Here is a 9206-nt window from a genome sequence, read left to right on the forward strand (position 1 = left end):
CCCTTAATCTTTGTTGAATAAGTTTTACCTTTTCCAAGGCCTCCAACACTAACTCGGATGCTAACAAGGCACCCTTTCCCACTTCAAACTACCTAATTGGTGATCAGAACCTTCTTCAATACAAGACTTCAAATGCCGCCATTTTGATGCTCGAATGATAACTATTATTGTATGCAAACTCAACTAAGGGTATGTGATCATCCCAATTTCCTTTGAAATCAAGCACACAAGCCCTCAACATGTCTTCTATAGTTTAGATCGTTCTCTCAACTTGTCCATTGGTTTGAGGCTGAAATGAGGTACTTTGCTTAACTTTGGTGCCAAGACCCTTTTGAAAGGATTTCAAAAAGTGAGAAGTTAATTCAGTACCACGATTTGAAATGATGGACAATGGGACACCATGTAACTTTACCAATTCCCGGATATACATCTTGGTATAATATTCGACACTATAACAAGTGTTAACCCATAAAATATTGGTTCACTTGGTCATTCTATCCACTACCTCCCAAATTGAACTATGTTTCTTTCTTGTACGAGGCAAGCCTGTGATGAAGTCCGTGTTCACATCCTCCTACTTTCAAATAGGAATTTTTATATATTGGGCTAGACCTTCTGGTCTTAGATTTTTTACTTTCACTTGGACATTTGGACATTCTGCCACAAGCTTTAAGATGTCCTTCTTCATACAACTCCACCAAAACACTTCCCTTAAATATCTATACATTTTAGTGGATCCCTAATGTATAGAATATCGAGAGCTATGGGCTTCACTCAATATAATTTACCTTAGCTCATCAACATTTGCTACACATAACCATCCTTGTTAACGAAGTACTCCATCTCCTCCTTGTGAAAAAACCTCAATCTTCTTATCAACCACCAATTTCTTCTACTTAACTAAGGTTCGATCCATGTCTTACTTTTCTTTTACATTCTCTACCAAAGATGACTCCAAACCATTTTGACCAAGAATACCACCCTCATTAGAGTCACTCAACCTTACCCCCCAAATGGTCCAATCGATGTATATATTTAATCGACTCCTTCTTGTCATCTTCAACATGAGCAATACTAATCATGGATAACTGACTAAGAGCATCGTCAGTGATATTTTCTTTACCCGAATGGTATAATATACTAATATTATAATCCTTTAATAGTTCAAGTCCCTTTGGCTAAATACATATTGCAAGCTTTTTTGGTCGGTAAATATGTCGACATGCATGTCTGCCAATACAATTATAGGTTATAATGATATAAGTCATCTATCACATTGAAGAGTCACTCATAGGCCTACTGGAGTTAAACGTAGAAGCTATAATCAATCACAATAAAGCATTTTATACACACGTCCAGCCAGATCTATAATGAAAACTCCTACCACATTTGATTTCTAGACCAAATTAAAAAAATAAACATAGGTGCAACTTTTCTAGGTAAATTTCAACCTTATCACCTATATTTAGACATAGTTGGCAGATAATTTTGGCCATTCAGGAGCTTTGTACTAGCATTAGACTTCTCTTCACAAAATCTTGAGAGAGAATATCCTAGAAAAGATCTCCAAGGAATTGCAGGCTCTATTTCGGTCTTCCATGTCCATGTAACCTTCCCTAAGAAGCATTAAAACCAGAAATATAGTATTTTTAGTAGCCATGTTCAGGCCACAATCTCAATTCAAAAGATAGTAGATGCTATGATTATACAAGTTGTATTTTTGACAATCTACTCTTCTTACTTCTATTGTTTAAATGAGGTAAGGAGAAAAAATTACTCTTAGAGCACAAGGTGTGGCCTAATGGTCAATGAAGTGGTGTAGCCAAGGTTTAGACAAAAACATATATATGTAACCCTTGGTACACCAGGGTTTAGAGAAAAACATATATATGTAACCCTTGGTAGACTAAGTTATCTGGTATCTGTGTTTGCGGGAGGTAGTAGGTTCCTTGTGAATATTTGGGGTGCATACTAGCTAGATCAAACACCACATTATCAGAAAAATCAATAATCTTGGAGCTAATTCTGGTGAATTTAAGTTAAGAATAAGAGATGAAACACCCAAAAAAATAAATTGAACCACATAAGCAGAAGTGCCTAGAATTACCAAAAAGAAATGGTTAACATTTCTGAGTTTGATTACTATTACATGGTAAGAGTGCCATGAACAATTTATTACCATAGAGACCCTAGAATGGCATAAGAGGGAAAAAAAGATGAGAGACAAATATATGGTGAAGACAAAAAATTATATAATTAACTTCAACCCTTCAAAAGTTTTAAAAAGTTGAACCCATTATATTTTACCCCAGGGTTAGATCAACTGGCAAAGGACGAGGGATTTGTGTCTTAGGTCACAATTTGAACACTTCACTAATAATAATTAAGGCCAATACTTAAAAGGAGGAAGGTAAATGAGTGTTTCCATGAGTCCATCATCCCCACGTTTCAAAAGCTCCGGTTGGCCTAAAGTCTTGGCTCCAGGTAAAATTTAATAGAAGGAGGGTAGAGGGGTGGGCCCGTCATCCCCAATTGTTGAAAGCTCTATAGGTCCAAAGGTTTAAAGGTAGAGGGGTGGGACGGGTGCATGATTTGTGAGTTTCGAGATCTCTGGTTGGCTTAAGACAGATTTCTCCATCATCAAAATAAAATTAAGCCCATCAATTTTTCACTTTAAATCTATTTTTAGGAAAAGCTGGTACAATTATATTTAGATCATTAAATAAAAGATATAATGCATAGAAAATGTTCAGAAAAATATCATGTTGGGACCTAAACATATAGTATTGCTACAATTTCTCTATTCTCTTTGATAAGTTAAAGGTAATTGCATTACAAATGCAAGTATACAAAACAATGAAAATAAAAAACCTAGTGTAATCACACAGGTGGGGTCTGAGGAGGGTAGAGTGTACATAGACCTTACCCCTCCCTTGAGAATGTAGAGAGATTATTTCTGATAGACCCTCGGCTGAACGAATGATAGGGAGCGTAAAGTGTATGCATAGAATTTGAATGAATTCCACAAAAAGAAGGAATTGAAACCATGAAATAATATATGGAACAACCGAAGTAGCTCTGTGTTATGGTTGATATTTAATAGTTAGAAAAGAAAAATAAAAGCAAAAGAAAAAGCTCTTATTATTGTTTTGCCAAAAGAACAGGCTAAATGAAGAAAAACACATTTGGGGGGGGGGGGGGGGGAAGGTAACAAGTAAATAAGACAATCACTTTTAACAAGGCTGCTAAAGGGATAGAGGCTTACAGAGCCATCCAGCGGTATGTTCCAATCATTGGCGTCATTTCTAGTCTCTGCACCTCAATACGAGAAACCCTAAAGTACGTAATATTAATTGATTTATCAACAGAAATTAGTAGGTTATCAGATTTCAAGTCACGATGTATCAAATTTAGGCCATGTACATATTCCATACCCCTTGCCACATCCAACGCCTGCTTCACTGATAACTTCAAGGGGACAGATCAATTTTTTCGTCTAGTGAGAAACTAACGAACTGATCCTCCTTTATCATATTCAGTGATAATACACCACACCATGGGTTTACGCCATACACCGATAAACCGAACAATAGTTGGATGTCTCAACCTTTCCAACATTATAACTTCTTACTAAAACTGTTGCTCCATCAAGTGAACCCTCTCAAGATCATTATCTAGCCTCTCTATAATCTTGATAGCAATATCCTCACAATTATAATTCCCTTGTAGAGTTTCCCAAAATACCCTTAAAAAAGCACATGCCCCATGTTGAGCTTCCTTAAACCAATTGTCCACTCATAATATTTCTCAAGCCCATTGGTAGGTTATCGAGGATCCATCAAAACTTTAGCTAGGGCATTCTTACTCAATCCGTGAGAATCTTTTTCCTTATTTACACTAGTTGTAACCGAATAGTTACTATGGACACGCTTGAGACCCTGATGATTTAAAATATGAGTGTGCTAATCATTTGATCCAAAACTGTTGTTATCCATCGACATCGCAACTGAACCTCCATTATTTCTCATCTACAAGGTCAAATTGATAGGTTTGATCCCTCACCAAGCTTATGGTAAAAAATTTGTGTGTGTCTATAATGATCATGGTTCTCATTTAAGTCTATAAGTCCAGCAAACTTCGTAGCCTCCAGCTTTTTCCTATCAAAGCAACTGCAGAAAAACTATAGGTTCTTTGGCATGAGGATTGGTAAGTCAAACTTTAACAGTCTACAACCCTGTAGAAAAAAATATGAACTATCAAAACACAATAAACAAAGATGAGAAAATCACTAAACCAAAAATAAATTCAAAATGAACAGACAAAATAAAAAGTATCTCTTCAATATTCACTAACAGAGAAGATATTATTTAAAGTCAACATTTGATCAAAAGTAAATCCATCTTTCAATTCTTAGAAACTTTTCTCACATGTCTCGGACCATTAGAATTTCACCCTCTTTGTAGTCTAAGTAGTCATAAGTGATGCAATGAAAGAGAATCCTTTCACAAACCGTCTATAATAACTGGCTAAGCCTAAGAAACTTCAAATATTGGAAGAAGACAATGGTCTAAGATAATTCTTTACCGCCTCGGATTTCATAGGATAAGCCAACCTTCATCGGAAACAATATGACCAAGAAAAGCAACCGAACTCAAGAAAAACTCACACTTGCTAAGCTTAGCAAATAATTAATGATCCTTGAGAACTTGTAAGACAATCCTCAAATGATTAGCACTCTCCTCTTCACTCTGAGAATAGATCAAAATATCATCAATAAAAATAATAACAAACATGTCTGAATATTTCTTAAACATGATGTTCATCAAATCCATAAAAGCTGCAAAGGCATTCGTTAATCCAAAAGACATAACTAAGAATTTAAAGTGACCATACCGAGATCTAAACACCATCTTTGGAATGTCACATTTCCTTACTTGAAGTTGACAATAACTCAATTGAAGATCGACCTTTGAGAAGTAACTTGCTCCCTAAAGTTGATCGAACAATTCATCGATCCTTGGAATGAGATACTTATGCTTGATTGTGACCTTGTTCGATTGTCGATAATCAATACACATGCGAAGAAAACCATCCATCCTCTTAATAATGAGAACTAGAGCACCTCATGGAGAAATAGTAGGTCTAAAAAACCCTTATCCAATAAGTCTTTTACCCGATCCTTTAACTTTTTAAGTTCCGTCAGGGCCATAATGTAAGAAAGAAAAAATATATGGTGGGTATTAGGAAGAAGATCAATACCAAAGTCTAGCTTCTTTGCTGATGGGATTCCAAGAAGATCATCAAAAACACTTCCAAAAACTCATTAACAACAGAAATTGTCTCTATCATAACCCAAACTATGCCCTAGGTGTGATACATCAATTATGATTCCCGAAGAAACCCCAACCAAGCCTCTTAACATATCATAAGTAAACATAAGGTTAAAATAAATAGGAAACTCATAAGAAATCCAATAACATATCATAGTGATAGAGAAGTAGGACAACATAGACTCCATAGACATATCCAACATGTCTCTACATGAACTTAGGCGGGGACTAGGATATATTCTTAGCTCACCCTTAATGAATAGTAATGACATAATATGGAATAGTGTCAATGTACTAGCATAGTGTAAGAATGACAAAAGAAGGAAAGTTAGACTCAGCTTTCCCTCGAAGCATAAGGACTCACCATACAATCTTTGATAAGTCACCAACTAACCACGAAAAGAGGAGGGAACGTCCATCCCTACATTGTGATGTAATATAGCCAATGAAGTATGTGTTAGTACGTTTGAATGTACTAAGTATGTAGGTAATATAATTTATGATAAAAACAATGTTGTGCAAATGACTATTTTAAATAGCATGATAAAAGTGGTAGTAAAATTATAAGCAGATATGAGAGTAATCAATGCACAATAAACCATAAGATTATCATGTAAAAGTAAAGGCTAGGTTTAGTTAAGTAAACAATCATAAGGGAATGAGGGATATTAAAAGTCATTTTGAGAGAAATAAGTCTGTGTGAAAGTTACCTTTATTCGACATAAACCATGTGTGCTATAACATGTAGTATGGTGTTTTCCTAACACACCGAATATAAAGGGTCCATATGACATTACCCAATCTAGGCCTAGGTGTGACACAACAATTAGGAGTTTTAAAGAAATCCCAGTCAAAAATTTTAGCATATCATACAAACACATAAGGTACAATAAAGAGGAAACTCGTAAGAAATCCAAGAAATATAGCATAACTTGGATGAAGCAAGAAAACATAGACCCCACACACATATCCAACATGCCTCCACATTACTTACATAGGTGGGGATTAGGATACATAGTCACCCTCAAAGAAAAGTAATGACACATCATGGGATAGTCTCAATGTACAAACATAGTCTACAAATGAAAAGAAAAAAGAAAGATAGACTTGGATTGACTCGTCTTTCCCTCAAAGCTTGAGGTCTCAACACACAATGTTCAACAATCGCAAACTAGCCATGAGAAGAGAATGGAGCATCCGTCCCTACATTGTGATATAATGTAGTCAATGAATTATGTGTTAGTACGTTTGAATGTACTAAGTATGTAGACAATGTAATGCATAGTATAACCACCTTGTGCAATGACCATTTCAAATAGCATGATACAAAGGTAATAAAATCATATGTAGACATGAGAAGAGTCAATGCACAATAAATCATAAGGTTATCATGTAAAAGTAAAGGATAGGATTAGTCATTTAAAATATCATAAAACTTGCTTCAATTCTTGAAATCCATGATCATAACTTATGCTTGAAATTAAAGTGCAAAACATAGGCTCATAATTAATTGACTTAGAAATCATGAAATTGAATTGAAAACTTGTATAATAATATAATTTATATCAACCCATACATAATTCATGAAAATAATATTTATTGGAAGTATAACTGAAAATAACTGTTATGAATGTCATAAACCCTAAAGAGTAATGTACAAAATTAATAGAAAACTCTTCAATTCTATGGAATGATCCTCAACTCATATTGAAATAGATTGATAATCATAGTTTAAATGATAATTTATATAATTAATGAATAGAATCACAAAACAAATAAAAATACAAATTTGATTTGATTGAAAAATATGAGAATTTATTGGGCTCAATGGGTGAAAGTACCAATGGATGAATGCCCACATATCTTGAATGAGAATCAACAAAAAACTTGAAGAAATTTCAAGTTCTTGATGATGATCTTGAGAGAATTTCTTGAATGTCTTCAATGGTGATTTGAGAGCCTTTGTAGAGAGACAGTTATTTGAAATAGATGAATTGTGAAAAAATGAATGAGAATAGGGGTTTAGGGTAGTTAATAGGATCGATTAAATCTTAAAAATTTCCAAGTTTATTAACTAGTAGGTAGGGAAAAGCCTAAAGTGCACCTACTTAAAATCTAAATTCGGACAAAAATGGGCACCCAAGTCCACGACACAAAGTTGTTCCTTGGCAGGACAATTACGGGCGAATGAGAATTTTGTCAGATTTTGAGCAGGAGGAAAAATTGCATAGTAGGGGAGCATACCGCGATGCGTACCTATCACGCACCCTAATGGAAATGCTAATCTTGGAAAAAAATCTTTTAAAATACTTGATGTTAAAATCCACCGAGGCTATTTTCTCAGTGATTTAATCTTATTATATCTTATTCAAACCTTCAAATTCTAGGGATATTACACTATCTTTCCCTTTTGGTACATTCGTCCTCGAATGAGGTAGAACTAGGTTGAGTAGAGTAAAGTGTATAGCTAACAACCCAACATGAATGCAATAATACAATTTAAATATCATTTAAAATTAGGTTTATGAGTATACATTCATGTAATAAGACATAGAGAGGTTGTAATGTAGGAGTTTGGAGGACTTGAGCATGAATAGCTAAATACCTTACGTCGAAACGAAAGGAAAGATATAAGGATATCATCTCATCATGTCCACTTACATTTCCCATGTAGCACTTTGAACTTCTTGGTTCCTCCACAAGACTTTAACTGATGCAATTCCCTTGTTTCTCAACATTTTAATTTGACAGTCCAAGATCTCAACCGGAACTTCTTCATAAGTCAAGTATTCTTCAACACTCACACTACCTAATGGTACAATGGCTTTGGGATTACCAACACATTTCCTCATCGTTGATACATGGAATATCGAATAAACCGAGGCTAACTCCAATGGAAAATAAAGTTCATAGGACACCTTACAAATACGCCTTAGGATCCTATATGGGCCTATATATTGGGGACTAAGCTTCCCCTTCTTTTTAAAATGCACTACCCCTCTCATTGGCGAAATCTTCAAGTAAACCCAATCTTTGACATTGAATTCAAGTTCTCTCCTTCTAACATTTGAAAAGGACTTTCAAATAATTTTAGGCAGCCCTTAATCTTTGTCGAATAAGTTTGACCTTTTCCAAGGCCTCGAAAACTATCTCGGGCCTAAGAAGGCACATTTTCCCACTTCAATCCACTCAATTGGTGATCGCACCTTCTTCAATACAATACTTCAAATGGTGTCATTCTGATACTCGAATGGTAACTATTATTGTATGAAAAATCAACTAACGGTAGGTGATCATCCCAATTTCCTTTGAAATTAAGAACACAAGGCCTCAACATGTCTTCTAGAGTTTGGATCGTTCTCTCCACTTTTCCATTGGTTTGAGGGTGAAATGAGGTACTTTTCTTAACTTTGGTGCCAAGACCCTTTTGAAAGGATTTCAAAAAGTGAGAAGTTAATTGAGTACCACAATCCAAAATGATGGACAATGGGACACCATAAAACTTTACCAATTCCCCAATATACATCTTGGTATAATCTTCGGCTTGTCTTAATTGGTAAAAAATTGGCTAACTTGGTTTTTCTTTTCACTACCACCCAAATTGAACCATGTAGATTTCTTGAATGAGGCAAGATTGTGATGAATTCCATGTTCACATCCTCCCACTTTCAAGTAGGAGTTTTGATATATTGGGCAACACCTCCCGTTCTTTGATGTTTAACTTTCACTTGTTGGACATTTGGATATTCCGCCATAAACTTTAGAATGTCCTTCTTCATACCACTCCACCAAAACACTTCTCTCAAATATCTATACATTTTAGTGGATCCCGAATGTATAGAATATCGAGAGTTATGGTATCACTCAATATCATTT

The 9206-nt window shown here is 35.0% G+C and overlaps 1 pseudogene; it reads right to left on the bottom strand.

Moving 5' to 3' along the window:
* Window positions 1-3261: 3261 nt before the first annotated feature.
* LOC129892750 (serine/threonine-protein kinase STY13-like) lies at window positions 3262-8182 on the bottom strand (annotated as a pseudogene).
* Between the last annotated feature and the right edge of the window lie 1024 nt (window positions 8183-9206).

The sequence above is a fragment of the Solanum dulcamara genome, chromosome 6 (assembly GCF_947179165.1).
Source record: "Solanum dulcamara chromosome 6, daSolDulc1.2, whole genome shotgun sequence".
Classification (NCBI taxonomy): Eukaryota; Viridiplantae; Streptophyta; class Magnoliopsida; order Solanales; family Solanaceae; genus Solanum; species Solanum dulcamara.